The sequence below is a fragment of the Mesocricetus auratus genome, unplaced genomic scaffold, assembly GCF_017639785.1.
Source record: "Mesocricetus auratus isolate SY011 unplaced genomic scaffold, BCM_Maur_2.0 Super-Scaffold_100030, whole genome shotgun sequence".
NCBI lineage: Eukaryota > Metazoa > Chordata > Mammalia > Rodentia > Cricetidae > Mesocricetus > Mesocricetus auratus.
Genome location: NW_024429211.1, coordinates 3,850,086 through 3,873,244, shown reverse-complemented (window position 1 = coordinate 3,873,244; position 23,159 = coordinate 3,850,086). Strand labels below are relative to the sequence as shown.

At 35.2% G+C, this 23,159-nt stretch overlaps 1 long non-coding RNA gene across 50 annotated transcripts in view; it reads right to left on the bottom strand.

The window, feature by feature from the left end:
- LOC106022685 overlaps nucleotides 1-23,159 on the bottom strand; it is a 216,861-nt gene that overhangs the window by 158,114 nt on the left and 35,588 nt on the right. Inside the window, exons 15-16 of one of the 50 annotated variants that reach the window (XR_005871863.1) lie at nucleotides 5,113-5,559; nucleotides 525-2,189 (exon numbers count right to left, since the gene is read on the bottom strand). The exons of 45 other annotated variants lie outside the window; for them this stretch is intronic. This is a non-coding gene — a long non-coding RNA (uncharacterized LOC106022685). Of the gene's footprint in view, nucleotides 1-524; nucleotides 2,190-5,112; nucleotides 5,560-8,945; nucleotides 8,961-10,134; nucleotides 19,238-23,159 lie in introns of those variants that run through there. 4 more of the 50 variants (XR_005871864.1, XR_005871865.1, XR_005871866.1 and 1 more) reach the window with 4 other exon arrangements.

Below are 23,159 nucleotides of genomic sequence, written 5' to 3'. Positions count from 1 at the left end.
CTGAACTGTTCCCAGTCATAATCTGTCTGTTATTTAAACCACAGAGAACCAGATCCAAAGGCCCTTCCTTTTTGCCTTTAAACAACTACTAAACACTGTTAAAGTGGTGTTTTCCCTTGCTGCAGTAAGTTTAATAAACTCAACTTTGCTTAATCATAGCTCTTTCAGGTGGTCTTTTGTAAACATAGACAAGCAGCACTGTGCTATTCAACCTAAGAAGCATTATTCTGTATAATATCATTTAAATCAAGTGTGAATAATGTTTCCACTACATTTTTAAGTGCTCTGAAAGTACCGCTCTGTGTAGTTTCATCAAAATAACCAAAGTCAATATCAACGGGAAGGAGGAAAAATCAATATTTGCAAAGAATTTTTGGTACAATCTGAAAACAATGAGTAATAACATGACCACTTTACTTCCCCAAAAACAAAACAAAATCTCAAAAAAAAAACAGAACAAAAGAAAAACCATTCAGAAACACAAAAAAATGAACGACAAATAAAAGTAAAACCCAACATCATGGTGAAAGTATCAACAGTAATCAAATGTTTAATAAAACGGACATAACTTGCTCTTAATTATGAAGACAATATTATTTAAAAACGGTTTCCCCAAATTAATTTATTAAGTTTGATGATGAAATTGCAGTCTAAACTGCAATTTCTTCCAACAAGAAGACACATGAGACAGGAGGCAGAAGAAGAGACACACATATCCACAGAACGGAAATGGAGCCATTCACAGATGAGAATACAGCACATGTGCAAGATGGCATTACATATAAATGGGCAACTATTGGCAAATACTCATAAGTAATGGCAAATAACCTAGCAACTTTAAGATTTCAAAACAAAATTCTTTTCATGACATAAGAATTTGAATTCAAAAACACAAAAGAATTAGGATTAACAAAGGAGAGGGGCTATACGAGCTCAGAATTTTTTAAATGACATGAATCTCAGAAGCCATAAAAGCAAACATGGTTATAGTTGGACATGTAACAATAATACATATTCTTATAACAAAACAAAGTTCAAAAGTGTGAAAAACATGTAATGTTTGACAATCCAAAATCTCGTTTTCCCCAGTTATAAATATGATCTTTAAAAGAGACTAAAACCTCCACATACTCTCAAACTTTGACATAAAGGAGAAATTAAAAAATACAGATGGCTAATAAACATGAATATGATCAAACTAAAAAAAATAAAAATAAATACAATTTAAGACAATAATTTGGACTAACACATTGGAAAAGATCTCATTTGTAAAACCCATTATATGTGGATTGTGACAATGGTAGTCTAAGTCACTGCCACTCAGGAGAAAGCTATTAAAGCACATTTGATAGAAATTATTTAAAAATTTGAAAGTATTTATATACTTAATTTTAATAAGCACTAGTTATTTTAATATAATAAGGGTGACAAATACATATATATATGTATATGGAAACATATATATGGAAGTTCATTACACAGAAATTTGACACCTGCATAAGTGCCTATGAATGAGCAAGGCTTAAAACATGTTATTCTATTTCATCCACAAATCAGTCATGCCGTCATTTCAAAAATGGCAAAGATATTAATGCAGAACTTAAATAGAAAAAGCTCATCAAAAAGTAGCAGTTTGCATAAGAATATGGCCCCACTCTAAAATTCCCCAAGAAAATATGTGTATTTTTGCATATATTTATTTGCTTAAGAGCGTCTATACTCCTCCCTTAATAGAGATAAGCTGTAGAAAAGTTTCAACTCTCTTGAAAGAGAGGAGGCCCATAATTTATATACTAATCATATAAGTATACTCTGAGATATTTTTTAAAAATCATGCAGTTATGTTTTAATATGTCATATTTAAAAATTAGCTGTGTATATTTATGGTAGCACTAAATGCTTCCACCATTTTTAGCTTCTTGTGCAATATTATTTTCTCTACTGAGTCCCCTGGGATAATAATTCAAGTGGCAGCAAGGGAAACAGTCACCATGCCCAAATTAAAGTTTCATCGATGATATCCCAACATGAGCATTTCTCAGTTAAGCATTTCTTATCTGCAGGTGATATCTGCTGCTACACAGGAAAGAGGCATCAGCTTGTATAATGAAGACTCTCTCGGTGAATCTGCAGGTAGAAGAGATGGTACCATCTATATCATGTTTCCAACACATCACTTTTGGTATCATCTGCCATGACAAAGAGAAAAAATTGGCAGGTTAGGAATACATATCCAAAGGATGCAGAGGGCTGAAATATACTTTACTGTACACCTACATGTGCTAGAACAAATCTTCTTATGATACATAGAGAAAAGCATTTGGCCAGGAAGAAGCTTAGATCCATGCTGTGGCCAGAAGAGGTGACTTTGAAAGTTCCTAACAAAGAGGCAAATGCTACTGGTCTTTCTTTCTTTCTTTCTTTCTCCTTCACTTATTCCTCTTCTTCATCTTGCTCCTCCTCACCATATCCTTTCTCTTCCTCCTCCTCCTCTTCCTCTTCTTCTTCTTTTACTTCTTTTTCTTTTTCTTCTTCTTCTTCTTCTTCTTCTTCTTCTTCTTCTTCTTCTTCTTCTTCTTCTTCTTCTTCTTCTTCTTCTTCTTCTTCCTCTCCTTCTTCTCCAGGTTAAAAGTAACAACCCCCATCTATTTATTTTATACTTTCTTCTTTTCATCTTATTCTGTAGCTTAAAACTCTAGGTTAATCATATCAGACAAAATTATTTGTCAGGTTTTGTCAGGTTTCTATTTTCTGTTTTCTAGCCATTCTAAAGTATGTCACACATAAAATAATTTCTAACCACCCAATGGAAACAGCCTTCAGAAGGAATTTAGTCTATTTGACAGAAATAGAAAAAAAATCAAATAAATTCTTCATAGTGGCAAATCATGAAGAGTAATAATCAAAGAAATCCCTTATAGTGACAATATAAACGGAGATGCAGAAATGCTACAAAATGTGTTTTACCAAAAAAAATCTTTAATTACTAGCCTCTTATACAGTTAGGTCAATGTATTCAAGTAGAGTACACCCAAATGTTATCCATTTCAGGAAATTAAAATTTCATTTTATATACAGATAAAACATCTATAAAGACTTCTGGAAAGCCAAGATGACATTTGTCAAAAACCTTACTGTGGTAGTTTAAAGGATAATTGCCTTCATTGGCTCACATGTTTGTGTTCTTGGACCTCAATTGGTGGAACTATATGGGAAGGATTAGGCACCAGTGGCTGGTTGAAAAAGATGTGTCACCTGAGGGGGCTTTGGTGTTTCAACAGACTCCTACCATTATGAGTGTGCTTTCTGCCTTCTGGATGCAGACCATGATGTAAGATCTCACATATTCTTGCTGCCATGTCTTACTCTGCCATAACATATTCTAAACCTCTGGAAGACCATAGCCCAGTTACACTCAGTATTTTATCTGCTGTCTTGGTCATGGTGTTTTATCACAACAATAAAGAAAGTTAATAAAAATGAAATTGATAGCATGAATGGTGTATTCTTATGAAGATCCTCACTATTATTTTTTGCAAAATTGTGGAATGTTTTGAAGCTTTGGCCTAGAAAAGTGGTAGGATTCTATCAGAAGAGCTTAATATGCTATACTAGTAAGTGATTGGAATATAGCAGTGCTAAGAGCAATGTAAACTATAGAGGCCCGAACCAAGAAACTTTAGAAAGGGACAAGTTTTATCAAAATTTGGCAAGGAATTTGGTTGACTAATGCACTTGTCCTAAGCATTTGTCTAATGCTATATTGAAATGTAATGAACTAATCTCCTGGAAGATTTTTAAGTAAACTCAATATTGTTTATGTCATGTGACTATTATTAATCATTTTTATGCAGGTTGCAAGGTAATAGAGAAATTATAACAAAAAAGAAATACATAATGCACACTTCAAAGAGAAAAAGAACACTAGGGATTTAATGTTGGATCCAATGTTTGTGCTGAAAGGGATAAGGTTATCAAGGAGTGGAATCATCCAAAATGGAATAAAAGTAACGTGTGTCCTTAAGATAGACATCAGCCAGCTAAACTTCCCGTTTGTCATCCTGAAAAGGAACCACAAATGAAAGTTGATGCAAATGAAATTAAGAGGGTCAGATTCCATCCCAAGAGGGCGTCAAAAAGTGGAAGTATGTTCTATGTGATTCTTACTTTAGAGTCATAAGGGATAAAGAATTAAAGAAGTTTCATGATCTTTCTACCTGATTAAGAAGAGCCAATGAGTCCAGGCAATATGTGGTTGGGAAGTCCCTATACAAGGGCCATGAGAGGAAAAGAGGCCATGAGAAACAATTGCACAAAGCTGTAAAAGTGGGGTTGACTTAGTGTCAAAATCCCAAAGCGTTGCACATGACAGAACTGTGGGATATCTGCATTGTAGAGTTGATGTAGAGAATGTAACCAGCTTGAAAAACATACATGTTGCATCCTGGACACTGGAGGTCTAGAGATACCTAAAACCTCTGAAACCAGATATGGAGCAAAAGGATTTGGAGTTTTCCCTTATGGGTTTTGGTCTTGTTTTTTTAAAATGGTACTGCATATTCTATGATATTAAATGTTAAACACATGTAATTTTCATTTTGATGTTACAGAGTGTTGTACGGAAAAGATTACTTCATGTCTCAGAAGAGATTTGGGGATTTAAAACAGTGTTGAGACTGTGAAATAGTATGGGGACTTTTTAAGTTGGTCTAAATACATTTTGTACTGTGATAAGTCTATTGGCCTATCTGAGGGACAAGGAATATAATGTATAGTTTGAAAGAGAATCTGGCACCAACAGGTGCATAAGTATCAATATTTGTTTCCCAGATGGTGAAATTGTTGAGAAAGGAGTAGGATTGGCTTTGTTGAAGGATGTTTGACACGTAGAATAACCTTTGGAGTGTCAAAAGATTCTTAGCATTTCCAATGTGCTATCTCTCTCCCGTTTGTAAATTACGGTATGTCCTCCCAGATGTTCCTGCTGCCAGGCTTTTACTTTGCCATCATTAACTCTACCACTCCCCCATAAGCCCAATTAAATGTTTGATTTGTTTAATAAACTATTTGTTATATTTTACCACAGTAATAGAAAGTTATGAATAGACATACCTTCAAAGTATGACTTTTGAATAATATATGTTGAAGAGATCTTGATCTGAGGAGTCTTCTTTCAGATATTACCTGAAAAGATTACTGGACTGGGTCATCTTCTGAGTAAAAAAAATAACATTTCAAATGACCCGGGCAAATCTAGATGAAATCTCTAAAATTCACTGTTTCTTTTATTTTGATTTCATTCAAAAACATTCTTTTTTGGTACAGCCCCAAATACATAAATGTGTGTTCCATTTCTCTATATCTGTTTTTGAGGTCCTTCATCTTTTATGCACTCTGGAAGTCAGTGGATCATCTGAGTCTCAGTAACAATTCAAGTTTTTGCTTGGCAGGGGTGGAACATGCCTTTAATTCCAGCACTCCAGCATTCCAGAGGCATAGGGAGGTGGAACTCTGTGAGTTTGACGTCAGCCTGGTCTAAAAGAGCTATTTCCAGGACAGCTAGGGATACACAGAAAAATGTTGTCATGAATAGCCAAATACCAAATCAAATAAAAATTCATGTTTCTAACTTTCTTTAGAAACATTTATCTTTCGATATTTAGAAGAATAAATGATTCAATGTTCTCATACATTTAACTATCAATAAAATTATTTAAGACTTATTCTATGATGAAAAACGGCCCATGTCACAAAAACATGTGACTAAAAGTTAGTTAAAAGTTCATTAAATCGGTTATACAAGTACTGGGCTCAGCCATAAAGCCCTAGTGAAAGAATATTAAATCTAATAAAAACTTCCCAAAGTAGGACTAGTCATTATTAAGCAAAGCTCTATTTCTCAATACTAGTCACATCTATCTGAAGTTCGGATAATATTTTGTGCTGTCAGGTTGTAACTAAATGTCCTCAAGCTTGAGTACAAGTGCTATCAACACGTATGCTTCTTCAGCCCCTTTCCTTAAAGATGTGGGTCATTGCTTACATAGTCAAGACACCTAGATGTACAAAAGAATATGGTAGAGAACCATTGGCTTAAAGAAGTTTCCTAGAGTTAAGGTCAGGACACTAACCACCTTTTCTTTCTGGAGTGTATCATCATCCAACAAGAAAAACAAGGAACAATAACATATAACAATAACAAAATTATGCTCTCTCTTTTATTCTAATAAAACATCCATGAAATATGAGTATGTTGTGCCATGTGTAGATTTGAAAGTAAAATGTTGGCTGAATCCTCTGTCATACATCCAAAGATACACAGACAGTACCCTGTCAAGTGGACAAAGACCATGTAATCATTATGTTAGTAAGATAACTGTATTTATGTTTGAATGAAACAAAAGTTCTTAAAAATGATACCACTGTACACAAAACAGTGAAAAACATGGTCTTTTAATGTCAACTAAAATGTAAGAAAGACTCCTAATAGTTCCAGTTTGCAAAATGTGTTTCCAACTTAACTCGTTGTAACAAGATCATCCCTATGGGAAAAATTTCATGTATATGCCTAGGAAAATAGGAGACCACTATCACTATCAAATTCCATTACCCTGGAATTCTTTAGTCAAACTAAAGGAGCAATGAACTAGGTCTGGATATTATTAGCTTCTCCTACATGAACTGAGCAAGTTAGCATGTTACACAGAAAACATACCTCTTGGACATACCCTGCCAGCTCTATCTCTAAGAATGCTATCCAAGAGAACAAAACAAGCCAGAATAAGATGTCACTGCACAGGTAGCCTAACCTAAGACCCCCTCTCTGTGGAAGCCAAGGCAATAATGAAGTACTATGTGGAGAAAAACTGTTCTTGTTTTACTGCATAATGGTCCTCTTATAGAGTCCTGTTTGAAATATATGTGCTCCTTGAGGGTGATCTTACATAGTGCTGACAGTCTAATTATTATCTGGTTTTGGTCTTTTTGGTCTTGCTTTGGTCCATTATTTCCTCATAGTGTTCTGAGTTATTTCTTTTAATCACATTTGGAATGGTAATACATATGCTATGTCATTTTTTGCTGTAAACATACAATATCACTGTCGTAGTACAAATGTAAGTGACACCCATAAGCTCATAAAGAGTTGCACTATTAGGAGGTGTGGGTTTTTGGACTATATGTGAGCTTGTTGGAGGATGTGTTTCACTGCGGAGCCTGACTTTGAAGTCTCATATATACTTAAGCCTTACCCAGTGTCTCATAGTACTTTCTGCTACTTGTAGGTCAATATATCAGAATTCTCAGCAACTTCTCCTGCAACATCTCTGCCTACATGATGCCTAGCTTTGCTTCATGATAATGGACTAGACCATTTAAGTGTAAGACTGCCACAACAATTAAATATTTTCATTTGTGAGAGCTGTCATGGTCATAGTTACTCTAAAGAGCAATAAAAACCCTAAGACAACAATCTACCCACTCATTTGTGTTAGCCACACTTAGAAGATGCACATTGATTTCAACATAGTGAAAAGTTCTACAAAGGGTAGGTGCTGCTAGACCAGGTACTGCATTGAATCTTTCATCTAGTATTACTTTTGAAAATACCCAGTGATAATCAGTGGATAAATTTATCTCTCCTATTAGCTTCATTGTTACCTCTAAGTATTATTTTCGCAACCTAAATCTACTGTATTAGCAAAACTAGTCTGTGGATACTATACTAGGCCAACCACATCTAAATACCTACATAAAATGGATTAAATTAAATTACATGATCAAAAATAGTTTAAAATTCACCTCAAAACAATATTGAATGTCCTAAGCATTCTTTATTGGAAATATTTATTTTACTTTTGATGTTTTATGTAAATCTGTTTGTCTGCATGTGGGCACACAGTGCCAGACACATAAGATCTCCTGGAGCTGGAACAACAAGCAGTAGGGAACAGCCACGTGTGGGTAATGTGATCCCAAGCTTGGATTATATTGGAGAATAGCAAGTGCTCTTAACTACTGAGGCATCTCTGCAATACCTAACTATATATTTTTAAATATTGTTGTTGATTATATTGAATAAAGTGGGCAATGTAAAATTAGTTCTTTTTTATTTATTTTTATTTTTTTTTAATTTTATTTTCCAGTTTGAATTTAGATAAGAAGCAAGGTTGCTTCACAAGTCAGTTCCAGGTCCCTCTCCCATTCCCTCCCTTCCTCCCGTGCCCTCCCCCCAACCCCCCCCGTTATCCCCTCATTTCCCCAGGGAGGGTGAGCTCCTCCATGGGGGTGTTCATAGTCTGTCATTTCGTATAGGGCAGGGCCTAGACCCTTCCCCAAGAGTTCAAGGTGAGAGTGCACCTCACGTTGTTCTATGGGAGTCGAAAGTCCGTGTGTATACTTGGGATGGGTACTGATCGGCTGCCCAAGGCTCAATAGATTCCCTAGGCCTCTTCACTGACACCCAGATTCAGGGGGTCTTGATCAGTCCCATGCTGGATTCCCAGGCTAATGCCTGGGATTCAAGAGTTAACCTTTGTCTGGTCAGCTGCTTCTGGGGGGTTAAACCAGCCCAGTCTTAATCCCTTTGATCATCAGTCCTCCCTCTCTGTTACTGGCTTTCTTGAGTTCAGCTCAGTACTTAACCAAGGGAGTCTGCCTCTTCTTCGATCAGCCAGTAAATGAGGTTTCTGTTTCCCAGACTCTCTGGCCATAGGATTGTAGGCTGGCACTCCCCAGTTCTATGTCTAAAATCCATATATGAGAGAGTACATGCCATGTTTCTCTTTTTGTGACTGGGTTACCTCACTCAGGATAGTTTCTTCTAGTGTCATCCATTCCATTCGCCTGCGAATCTCATGATTCCATTATTTTTTTCTGCTGAATAGTACACCATTGTGTAGATGTACCACGTTTTCTCTATCCACTCTTCAGGTGAGGGACATCTAGGTTGCTTCCAAGTTCTGGCAATTACAAATAAAGCTGCTATGAACATAGTGGAACAGACATCTTTGTTGTAAGAATGGGCATCTTTTGGATATATGCCTAAGAGTGGAGTTGCTGGGTCTTGTGGTAGGTTTATTCCCATTTTTCTGAGGAATCTCCATACTTATTTCCAAAGTGGCTGAACCAGTTGGCACTCTCACCAGCAATGGAGGAATGTCCCCCTTTCACCACATCCTCTCCAGCATAAATTGTCATTGGTGTTTTTGATTTTAGCCATTCTGACAGGAGTGAGATGGTATCTGAGAGTTGTTTTGAATTGCATTTCCCGGATGGCAAAGGATGTTGAGCACTTTCTCAAGTGCCTCTCAGCCATTTTAGAGTCCTCTATTGAAAACTCTCTATTTAGTTCTGCAGCCCACTTTTTAATAGGGTCCTTTGGTGTTTTGGAGGTTTGCTTCTTGAGTTCTTTGTAAATTTTGGAGAACAACCCTCTGTCAGATGTGGGATTAGTGAATATTTTTCCCATTCTGTGGGCTGCCTTTTTGTCTTGCTGACTGTGTCCTTTGCCTTACAGAAGCTTCTCAGTCTCAGTAGGTCCCATTTATTAATTGTTGATCTCACTGTCTGTGCTACTGGTGTTATGTTCAGGAAGCTGTCTCCTGTACCAATTCGTTCAAGGGTACCACCCACTTTCTCTTCTAAGAGGTTCAGTGTGGCTGGATTTATCAATTTTGTATGGAAAAACAAAAGACCCAGGATAGCCAAAACAACCCTGTTCAACAAGGCAACGTCTGGAGGCATCACCATCCCTGACCTCAAGCTCTATTAAAGAGCTATAGTCCTGAAAACAGCTTGGTATTGGCACAAAAATAGACAGGTAGACCAATGGAATCGAATTGAAAATCCGGGTATTAACCCACACACGTACAAACATCTGATCTTTGACAAAGAAGCTAAAAATATACAATGGAACAAAGAAACCATCTTCAACAAATGGTGCTGGCATAATTGGAGACTGGTATGTAGAAGAATGCAGATCGATCTATGTTTATCGCCATGCACAAAACTTAAGTCCAAATGGATCAAAATTAGTTCTTTATAATATCAATGTAATTAGAAAAATCTCGGTCAAAATGACAAACATTTGATTACACAATTATTATCTAATGGATAAATGAAAAATTGTGTTACCGATGCAGAACCTGCAGAAGACATTCAGTCACGGAGAGGCTCATGAAGTCTGGCAGCTCTCTGGGGAAGTATTAGCAATAGATGGCTTCTAAGGGAAACACTTTTACATCTTCAGTGCTGGAATAACTAGTGAGTCATCCACTCTCCATTGGATAGCTCTACATTCATGGTCATACACATAACTCTGGTTAAATTCAGTTGGTTATAAAATAAATCCAAAATTCTAAAAGGTATAATAATGAGAGGGGGACATCTTGGAAGAGGAGATTTTGAGGAGGTGAATACGAGATTAGAGTAGGTTGAGTGTGACCACAATGTATTACATACATGATTCAAATTGTCAAAAGACCAATTATATACAGTAAACAAACACACATATCACATATAAATTTTCTGTTCAAAGTTACCTGCTATATACTTTGTCACAAAACTCCATTGTCGTTAATATACTTTCATCTAAATCCTTCAACCAAGAAAGTCTTGGTCTATAATTACCTGTGAAGATTCTGAGGATTGGAAGCAAACTATTAATTACCAAAGATGTTCTGGTGTGTAAATGTAAGGACATAGAACTGAATCCCTTGCACTGACTTACTATAATACAATCAAATAAACTTAAGAGTTCAAGTCCCATCTATTTTAAGAATGTTTCAAGAGTAATCACAGTCCTACATATATGCTTGAATGCATTGTCTATTGAAAATACGAATTAATAAACAGTGTATTAGCTTAAGAAAATTGGAGAGGGCCATATGATGGTAGAGGAGCCAAGGAAGTAGTTCTAGATCAAGGGGAACTTTGCTGGAGGACCTTAGGTTAAGTGTTTACATATATATTCACAGGAACACAGCATTGAGATTATATCAGAGTATTAGAGAAGTGTGTTTGTTAAACTTCATATGTATCTATTTGAGAAAGAAATTACAGACATTTAGAAGGAAAGAAGTATGAATTGAGCAATAAGACAATTGCCATATCTCTACTTGTTTAAATTATTACCAAAAGGAAAGCATCTTGCAAACTTAGCATAAATAATTCTTTGATAGTTTAAATTCATAATGCATTCTCTTCAACAGAGTTTTGAAATCATTAAGGGCTAGTGTAGTAGCACATTACTGTAAATATGTGGTTATATATTAAATACAAGTTATTTGGTCCTGGAAATTCTTACCAAAACATACATGGATGGAAAACCTGGCCAGATAACTTCATAAGTGTATAAAGTGTATATATCATTCTACATAAAGATACATAAGTATTTATTCCAAAGGAACTATACAGACATATTTCTTTAATCAAGAATTGAAAATAAGGCATTGCATAACACAATGAAATTATTGCCTCTAAATGGAGAAAGAAACAAATCTTCTATAACCACTGTTTACCTCAAAGCTTGCTACATTTTAGCTTCAAGGTAAGATTTCCAAGGAGTACCATACCCCTTCTTAACAACATCATTTCATCCATAAAGCACAGGAAAGGTTGTGAGCTGGGGTGGTAAACTTCCCAAGAAATGAAAACTGTCTCAAGAAATGAAAAAAATAAAAGTGAAAGAAATAGAATAATAAATAGATGATAGATAGATAGATAGATAGATAGATAGATAGATAGATAGAGAGAGAGAGAGATAGATAGATGGAAAAGACAGCATCTGCATACTTTATGTTATTGTGTTATCTCTGAAAATTTTGATTTCTGAGGAAGAAGCAACAATTACTAAAAGAAAAGCTACTGGATTAATTCAAGTTATATATTTTAAAAATGCTTTGACTTCAAAATTTAAGTATAAGGACAGGATACATGTGAAAAGAGTTTCTGTTCTTGTTTCCACAGAAAATGAAAAGCTATCGATCCTACCAGACTAATATTGTTTGTTCAAGAAAGACACCCCTGAAGAAGTGGCCCAGGTGATACAAAATCCAAAAACTTCTGAGATTATATAGTCACAGACCACTACAGCCAGGATTTCTGGGTCTTCTTCAGATTCCCAAAATAGTGCCCCCAAACTGCAGGAAGAAGTTTTGAGAAAATGACACACACAATCACAAACAATTTTTATAAATGTTTGTTTTTACTTAAATGGGATTGGTTATAAATGGTTAAGTATCACAGCCAAACTATTTTTAAAGAAAAAGAAAAATTATGTTATAGAAATGAATACTTTGTATTGCAATGGATTTTCATTTATTGATACCAATTTTGTGTTATGTGATTTTCTCCTCTTGTTCAGGCATTGTGTTTATACAGTTCTTTTAAAAATGTGATGTATTACTAAATACAGATTATATAAGGTCACCTATAATAGTCAAAACTTATTTTAATTAGATTTTCTAGATTTAAAATGATATTTCAAATGGATAGATATTCTTAAATCCTTTCAAAGACCTGCATAATACGTCATTTAAAATAGTTTAGGGTTTTTCATGACAGTGAGACATAACTGCTCCTGGTAATGCCAATTTTATCTGAGAGTAAGATGGGCATCGAAGAAACTTGTTATGGAATTTGCTTTCAATATGGTGAGACTAGCCATTGGGCAAGAAACTGCTCTTGCCTAGACTGTTTGGCTATTGCTGTATAAACTGGACAAGCAGGACCTATAGGAAAGTGACTGCTGAACTTGCAAATCAAGAAGGACCGTCCTGAAGGGTTCCTGCTTCATTAAAGTGTCTGCCAGACATTCATCAGGACACTGAAAAAATGACTGACAAACTGACAATGCAGGAGGACAGTTTCAAATATTCTGCTTTGCTGAGAAGTCTATCAGACACACTATGATGTGTAGGCTGAAGATAGATGTCTCAACATTATAAAGGAGCTTTGGGTCACTGTCCAGGCAGTGAGATGTCTCTGTCAATTCTAGAGTTTATATATTATCCTTCTGTGGTCTTTGATGGAGTTGAAGATAGAGAGTTGTGGTTATGGTTCCATTAGTTATGATAATATATAAGTTATATATAAGACTTTAGACTCACAAAGATAGGATAGAAGATAGAATATTTTCTATAAATCATGCTAAATATTAATGGACTAAATATAATTCTTACCCGATAACTGTTTTGTGATAAATTTTACTATGTTAAAGTTAAAACCCTTCTTTTTATTTAGGCAGAAAAGAGGAGATGTTGGGGAATGTTCTTTGTGTATATGTTTGTCTTATTGGTTGATTAATAAAGCACTCTTGGACAATAGGGCAGAAAGATAGGTGGAGCTATGTTATCAGGGGGATTGTGGGAAATGTAGGCAGAGGAATCATCATGTGATCCCAGAAAGTGATGTAGCTGGGCAGAAACTGCCGCTAGCTAACCATAGTCAGGAGGTCTGTACAGAGGCAGGAAGTGACATAGCTGGGCAGTAACATTATATAAGCAGGGTCAAAAAGGAAATTAATCTCTCCTCTGTGGAGATGCAGTAGGCAAAGGAGTTGCAGGTGTGGCATTCCCGATAAGCTAAGACCACATGGAAATACATTGATTAGTGGTTATGGGTTAATAATTAAGTCAGAGCTATCCAATAAGAAATGTGCAACACTAGTCAACAGTTTCTTAATTAATATAGCTTCCATGAATTTCTTTGGGGCAAAGAATGCTGGCAGAACACACTTAATCAAGAAAACTTCATATTACAAGAGGAAATAGTTATAAACAGTTAAAGTTTACCACTAGAGTATGTCACTGTGTTCTTTCTCAGAAAAAGAAGCTGGTTCAGGTAATAAAAGTCAGCCTGTACTATCATGACCATAGGAAATACATGCAACTTTGGTAACAGTTTGGACCATACACACAAGTGGTCTTAACAAAGTTAAGAAAATTGATTTAAATCTAATATTGAATAATAAGGTACTTTAAGGACTCACCCAATTTGTTCAGATTCCAAGAACTATTTCTGATAGTACACATTGTCAGTAATAGTATTATTAAAAGTGACCTTTAACTTAATATATCTGGCAGACCATGAGTCATGTCATAGTTGATGACCAGACTCATGGCTCCCTTTCACAGGTAGTGCTGTGGTTTTCTGAAAAGAATCAATAATATCATAGAGATTTTATACCTTATGATGGTTCCCACTTAACCTTTAAGTTTTGTATTACCTGATTATATTCACTATCACTTCTCTGTACTTCTCAATGATAAATTCATGTTGAGATGCAATAACAGAGAAAAATTGAGGGAATATGTACATTACATTCTCTAACTGTTCAAACTGAATAGGACTCTCTTTACTGTTGGCATTATCTGGAGCCTTTTTGATACATTTGGTGAGACCATTTGGTAGGTTCTCTTCACTCCTATGTTCTTTATTTTCTACTTTATTTACAGGGGAAAGTCATCCAAGTCATGTATAACTATTTGATCTCACATATCGCTATAGGAACACCAGATAAATAAAGTAATTTTTTCTGTAAAAAAATGGCATGATCAGTAGCACCTTATAGTGTAAGGAGATTGTTTTGGCTTATGGTTCAGAAGAAAAGATCTTACTGATAGCGGAGGCATGACAGCAGTCACTTGTAGCTAGGAGCTGAGAGATCATATCCTCAACTACAATCACAAGTCAGAGAGAGAAAAGTGGAGATATAGAGAGGCCATAAACTCTCAAATTGCACTTCCAACAGAAATCCACATCCAAAGATTCTAGAAACCCCTCTCAAACAGCACCAGCACCACCAAGTGTTCAAATATATGTAACCCACAGGGAACAATTCTTATTCAAACATTCACTGAATACATATATGTGGGATCTGAATTCCCTAATACTAAAAACTAACAAGAAAACAACATGCCATCTACTAAATAATACCTAGAAAAATTATAAGTCCAAGAAACATCATGAATAGAATATGCACAAGAAAAATTCAAGAAAAACCATGAATAGACTAAGAAGTCAATCAACTGGTGACAACCACCCTCAGATTAAGCATTGTGTTTGTTGCATAAAGATTTTAAAAGTCATGCTAACACTACTTTAGCCAGTATTGCATTCTCTTGAAACAACTGAAGCGGTAGAAAATCACATATGCATTAGATGTAAGAAAAAGGACCAGTACAAATAATAGACCCAAATAAGCTGTATAGGCATAATAATTGTCTTAATTAGCTATTCATTTCCCAATGGATAGTTAGGTTGTGTCTGTGTTATAATTGTGAATGAGTCTGAAGTAAATGAGATTTCAGTACTTCTTCAATATACCAATTTCATTGGCTGTAAATATATCTTGAAGAATGGATTTGCTGAACACATGGTAGATATACATTGATATTTTTAGGCTGAATCCATGCTACTTTTCATAATGACTGCATTCATTTAAATTCCTACCATATAAATACATGTAATACATGTAACTTTTCCTTGTCTTAGATAGTTTCATGATAAAAGATGTGGCCATCTACACATGTGGGTGAAAGATGTCCCTTTGCCTTGAATAAACATGATCCCGCCTAAGGTCAGACTAAGCCTTTCTTTCTGCCTTCTGTCTTTCAATACTTGACTTAAATACCCCAACAAATTTCGCATCCTCAGTAACTCTTCCTATTTTTTTCTGTATTTGATAAGAGTCATTCAAATACAATTGAAGTAGTATTTAGCTCAATTTTTGATTTACATTGTCTGTCCATATGTTTGCTGACTATGATTTAATCTATATCTTCTTTTCATTTTTAAATCACTTTATCATATTTTAGTTGTCTAATACCTTATACATAGCTAACCAAACCTTATCAGACAAATGGTTTATAATTTTTTTATTCTGTAGACTGTTTCTTCATTCTGAACATTACATATGTTGCTATGAAGAAGTTTTATAGATTTGGGTTATACTATTTGTATGTCATTTTGTTGTTGTTTGCTTTTGTTTTTCTTGTTTGGGAAGTCACATTTTACTCTTGTTTTCTTTCAGTAATTTTACAGGTTCAAGTTTACCTTTAAAGTTTTAATTCATTAAATTTATTTCACACACAGTATGAAACAAGTGTATTACTTCAATATATTGCAAATGGATACCTAGTTTCTCAACAGCACTGATTTACTAGTGTCTCTTTTGAAACCAAAGTAAAAGTTACTTGGCAATATTTCTGTGTCACTGGCTGGTGTGCCTGCTCTTAGGTTATTTGGATTATCTTTTAGTATATTTGAAATCAAGAAACTGTGAGGGCTAAAGTTGTTTAAAGTTTAAATTACTGTGCTTAAGAGATATATGAAACAATAATGCTTCTAACACGTAAACCCTACTTGCTAAGGACATATAAATTTCTAGAATGCTGGGAAGTTCATAAAAGGTAACAAACAAGTCAGTCATAAGGTTCCATTTCTATAAACAATGTTTTTGGCATCAACAGCACAGGAAATGCTTGATCATACACAGGTGGGAGGTAGGTAGGCAGAAAAAAACATCAGGATGTATGCCTGCACCAGATTGGAAATATGTAGTCTTATGGGTTTTGTCTTTATCAGCACATAACATAATTCCTGGCCATTCTTTGGTAATTATAGACATGGACCTGGCCAATGTCTATCTTCTGACCAATATTTAATAGAGCTTACTTCAAATTTCACTCAAAATTTGTGGTAGTGTTCCTATTCTCATCCTGTAAAATCAACAATATATGACTTGTCTAGTTTTCAATTACATAAAGGTTGATTTGAATGTATATGCCTTTTGTGTTTCCACAAGAATCATGCAAAATCTCCTCCTATTAAGTTGTGTTTTTTATTGCAATTTTCTTGTTAATTTCAGTAACTAACAGTGTAGATCACTTTGGTGAGAGTAGGGAGAACTTAGCGGGCAACAAGTCACTGTATATCAGACAATTGTGCTGAGAGTCCATTGGCAATAGGACTATTAAACACAAAGTTATGTAAGGCATTTCCAAAATCATTATGTGGGACTTGAGCAGCCCTACAGAAGAGGGAGAGGAGCCAGGTGGGTCAAGGATCCCATAAGAACATGGCCCACAATATCAACTAAGCAAGGCACATACGGACTCACAGAGTCTGAATTGAGAATCACAGAGGCTCAGTATGTTATGTTTGCAAAGGTTGGAGTTCCTGTGCAACTCGAAACAATGGGAATGGAGGATATATCTGATTCTTGCCTGAGTCCGGACATTTTTCCTCCTACCAGGTTGCTTTGTGTTGTATTGTTATGAGGTTTGTGCCTGGTCTTATTTGAACTTATTATGCTGTGTTTGTTTTCTACACCTGGAGGGTCTGCTCTTTTATGAAGGGAAGTGAAGGAGCACTGGATCTGATGGAAAAGGTTAGAGGGACTGGGAGAAATGGTTCGAGGTGAAACTGGTCAAGATGTAATGTATAAAAGAAGAATACAAAGAAAGAAATGTGAATTTTCCCATGACCCTACTGATGCAAGTAGAAAAATCTGAAATTCCTGCTGGAAGTCAAAGGACCAAATTCATTTTCAGGAAAATGGACAGTACTGTACCTTGACAAGGACTATAGAGTTATTTACAACCTTACCTAGCCAAAGTATAAAACAACAAATGAAAAGAAAGGGGTAGCGGCACCAATGAGGAAAGTTTCATTAAAATTAACATAAAAATTGCCAGTTTTTAGAAAGACTGACACCAACATGAATGTAGTCAACAGAGAATGTACTTGAAAAAATATAAATGAACTTTAAATAAGTTTCTCCTATTTCCCAAATCTCTGACCTAATTCTACTCTGGTGAGTGCTTTTTCCTCTTAATAACTAGATACATGCCCTTGGTACATTTCCTTGTTTTGGGAATCCAAGAAACTAGAAATTCCATCAGGTGACCTCTAAAGTCAGAACTACAGCAATAAATAATAAGTAATTATTATCTCCTGATATCAAGTCAGGAGCTAAGATTTATATCTGGAATCTCTAATAACTATGAATGAGAAGGGCACAAAGTACACTCAGATCTCTCCTTTTCAAGAACAAGGACAAACATGATGCCAGTATATCTTCCTTCCTTCTCATTTCAATTTCCCTGAAGCTCTTATAAATAGCAAGGTAGCTCTCCAAGCTACCTTGGAGAGGACTGCCGAAACTCTGAGGCACTCCATTTAAGAGATCAGTGATTCTTTCCCTCCCTATGGCATTTGGTACTCGTCCATGATCAGGGAGCATCAGTTTTTGCTAGAGCTGTTCCAGGGTCACATGTTTAGCAATAAGAACAGAATTCATTGGTTGATCACGATCACTCCCAAGTGTGCAAGGTGCTAAAGCAAAGGGCTCAAGAAGTGTTGGGCTACAAGTTAGGACTCCAAAATGGTTCTGTGTTTCTTCTGCATGAATCATTTGATTGGAAGCCAGGAACCTATGTGGACTCACTGAATTTAGGCCATCTGGTGTTATTTCCTCATGTGGATTGTTTTTGTGTTCTTTCTGAGGCTCTCGAACCACCCTTAGTTTGGTTAAAGGCATTTTATGTAGGATCCTAATTTGATAGATGTCCTTTTTTAACTCCTTCCAAAATATTTAAAGTGAAGATACATTATGAAAAAAATGCCACTTAAATTCTAAAGGAATGGGTCATTTGCTGAGCCTCTCATTCAAGGTTAACAATACAATCAAGCATGCTATCCTACTATGTATTCAGCCTATTTGCTTAAACCTTCTCTACCCTTGACCCAGATAATGCATGTATATATTTTGCTGAAATTGAGAGTAGGTATTACACAAATGCCCAGGGAGGCAGACAGATAAGGAGTGGGGCAATATATAAATAATACAGTTGTTGAATTTCCAGGGTTCTTCCTCACCCTTCTGACCTGAGGCAAAACCCTGGCAAGTTAACACAAAAGTCTTGTAAGCATTTTCACCTGCCAGTTACTCCCTGATGATGAACTGACTTAAAAACTTTGGGGTCACATCAAGCCATGCTTGTATAACAATTGCAGACCATTTAGCCATTGTATCTTTCCTCAAACCAACAAATTCTCAATTAGAGGAGGGAGAACCTTCAGCAACATAACACCAGTCTTCTAAATGAGAGTGGATTTTTCCTTTTGTGGATGGTTAGTCTTCTTCATTTGTGTGTGTCTTCACCTATATTTTGTTTACTCTTGTTCTTTTCTGCTACCTTTTGAGGCATCTTTCTTCATTTGACTCCTTTAACTGATAGGATTAAAAGAACATGGTAAAGACCCCTAGATAGTAATGTAAGGCAAACACAGAAATTGAAAGCGAGCTTTTAAAATAATTATTCATTTGGGTACATTGTTTGATAAACAATGATGTTTGTATGTATGTTTGTTGTCTTGGTCAGTTAGCGTCAGTTGGAACCAGTGAACTCATCCTTTGTAAAATTCTTAAATATTTTTGTAAATTATCCCATCCATTCCATATTTAATGCACCCTATGCTGTCCAGTGAAGAGAAAACTGTCGACTTTTGGGGAAAGATACACAGACACACAAAACATACACATTCTAACACTGACACAGAGTGTGACATGCAGATAAACATACACAGACACACGTGCACACACACACACACACACACGGTCACACATAGACATAAGACATAGACCATTACAGATCCACAAGATAGCCTACATACAGGCACTGATTCAGAATCATACAATAGATGAACGAGGTAACACTCAGGAAGTGTGAAGTACAGAATTCAAATCTTGACTCATTCTGGGTTAAATGACTCCAAGGGGAAATGCTTTTTTATTCCCCTTAATGTGACACAAATGCATCATTCGTGACTAGAAATTCATCATTAACGGCATTAATCCATGACTTTGGTTTAAGTTATCTAGTTTATTTGCTGTGACAGCATATTTTTCTAAACATTTTGGTTTCATTTTGTTTGCTTGCTTGCTTTCATATCCCCAAAGGCATTTATTTTGTTCACTTAGACACTCTGAAGACATTTTGCCTGTCTCAGAATTACTTTTTCTTTTGGTTTGCTTGATTTTGTGTGTGTGTGTGTGTGTGTGTGTGTATTGTGTGTATGTGTGTGTGTGTGTGTGTGAAATGTTTTGATATGTTATCACTTAGCCTTTGCCTCCTGACTCTCCTTCAGTATCAAATTCTGCATTTTCCTGGAGTCTCTTTTGACTTCAACAGGACTTTGTTTTAAGAGTTCTGTGTGCACCTGATAATAAAAATACCAAAGATGAGAGGCACTTGTTCCTTCATACCTAAATGGGTAGATGTGTCAGAAGGGTTGTCATCCTAGGATGTGCAGGTCTCATAGAAAATTCAGCAAACATTCTGTGTCCCTGGGTCAGAAGAAACTTTATTATCTCACCAGGGAAACATTTGAGTGATGAGTTACCCAGTATGTTGCATATTCTCATGTTTATATAAACATGGTGGATAACCCTAAGACTCAATGGCAAAAGATGGTCATACAGTAAAAGCAGAGATAATCAATCCCAAAAGCATCAAGTAAGCCTGACCCAAAACACACAGATGTAATGTGAGTTCTAATAATAAATGCCAAGAGTCAGTTATAGGGGGAAATTCTGAGAGATCAGAGAGATGAAGGAGGAAAACAACAACCACCTTACATATTCAACTTCCTGGCCAAAAAGAGAGCAATTTTGTGGTTCCTCCAGCCTATATTCTTCTCTCTGTCCAGCCATCTTATTTCTTGTCTGTCTGTTAGCTAATGGCAAGCCTCACTGTCTGATCTTCAGACATTTCATTTTTACAAACAAGATATCACTACATGCAATATTGTTATATATATACATATACATATATATGCCAAATATATATTATGGATGGTTATGTGTATATCTGTACTATTTCTATATATGATTACTTTTTTATATAATTACATAGTACCAACTTGAATGACCCAGCATCCTTTTGTTCATCATGAAAGTAAAATTTTAAGGGTCAAGGGGCAAAAAGAACATATTTAACCAGTGTAACTATTTAGTTAAAACAGAGATGACTGATGATCCTAGATATTTCTTAGAACAACTGACACCCGTTTCAGTAACTGCAAGTTTTAAAATCCTGAGTTTTAAGAACATTATATATAATCAAACAATTTTAGTAAAAACAATTATTTTTTGCCCCATCTCAGTTCTGATTCCCAATATCCCTGTTGATTAAGAATACAAATTAACTAAGAAAATACTGTTCTTACTCTAGGATATCTAGGTTGTATTTTTCTTTCATTGAACTATGAACATCCTTCAAGATATTGAATTGTTTTTTCCAAACATTAAGAGGATAACATATGTCTGTCTTCAACTTTAGATAGTGTGCATGTGTGTGTGTGTGTGCATGTGTGTGTAAATATAAATATTTAAAATTTATTTTAAGGAGTTTTGGCATTTTCCTTTTTTCCTCTGTTTATTTTTAGAAAGGGTTATCGTTCTATAAAATTGGCTGTCCCGGAACTCACTCTGCAGACCAGGCTGACCTTGAAATAATAGATAACAGCCGACTTCTGCCACCCTGGGATTAAAGACGTGTACCCCTAGTACCCACTTTTAAGGATTTTTTTATTACTATTGCAATGTTTAAGACAGACAAATGGGTTTTTCAAGATCCATATCTTAGACTAACCTACACAAAAGACAACTCTAAATATTTTAATGTCATTTTATAAAAACTTGTTTTAAGACTTACAAAGATATCTTAGAATTGTAATCATAATATGATACTTCAAAATTACTCCTATTTATGTTGAAAAATAATGTCAAATTTCGTCTTACTGTATATGTCTTATTCTACTCCACTTGCCTGCCTGTTACCATCTGAAAAGTGGGAAAATATTTTTTCTTTTTCTTTTTTTTTTTTTTGGTTTTACAAGACAGGGATTCTCTGTATTGTTTTCGAGACTGTTGGTCCAGCCTGGCCTCGAACTCATAGAAATCCACCTGCCTCTCCCTCCCAAGCGTGTGCCACCACTGCCCATCCGGGAAAATATTTTTCTAATAAAAACAGTTTGCATGTGCTCATCATAATAACTTAAATTTTAATAAACAATAATTTATTTCTGGTTAAAAACAGCTGTTCTTGTATGTACTTATATTAATAACTCTTTGATAATATAATACTAACACAAGATTTTTGGTTTAATCAAGATTATATTTAATAACTAGAAAATAGACATACATACATTTTTATAAAGATACTGAAAAACTTTCAATCTTCTAAACACTTAAATTGTTTTGAATAAATATGGTAGGGATTGTGGTAAGCAAATAGTCATAACAAATAATGATTAAATGAAAAGACATAATATCTTCATTTGCACTTTCACTAAACACAGACTAATACAATTTTATCAATTAGAAATGTATCAAGTGTAAAAAGCTTGGTGTGGCAGCACATACTTTTAATCATAGCACCCAGAAAGCAGATTTTTGTGAGTTCAATGACAGCCTTGCCTATGCATACTGAGCTACAGGAAAGCCATGTCTATGTAAAAAGACTGTCTCAGAAAAAAGAAAGAAAGAAGGAATGAAGGAAGGAAGGGAAGAAAGAAAGGAGAAGAAAAAATTCAAATGAAACATTATAAACAATAAAAATGTAATTGTAAAAGAGTTTAATATCATTAAGAGTGAGAAAACATTTAGTTATTTGGGATACTCAAATGCTAATGGAATTTGAAATGAATATTTTCCCAGCATTTTCAAAGTCAACATGTACCATAATATAATATGTGGCAACTCAACAGCTTTGTTTTCATAGTTTAGAAATGACTTAGAAGTACCTGGATACAATTATCTTCTTCCAGTCAGAACAGAGTCTTTCCTCTGATATCAGCCCTTTGCTGCTCCTTTTTTAAATTATATACATGTTCTGCTGTGGAAAACTATGATCTAATTTGAATTTTAGTTACTATAACTAGCAGTCCTTTAGAACATTATATGTTATTGCTCATTTAATAGGCAAAAAAAACTTATAGACAGATTCTATACTTAGAGTCTGCTTCTTAGATACAGCAGTCTCCAAAGTTTCGTTTTAAACTGCCTAACACCAGATGAACAACTCAAAGCAAACACAATGGTATTTTGTGGAAGGTTTTTTTTGTTATTTTTTTTGTGTGTTTGTTTTATT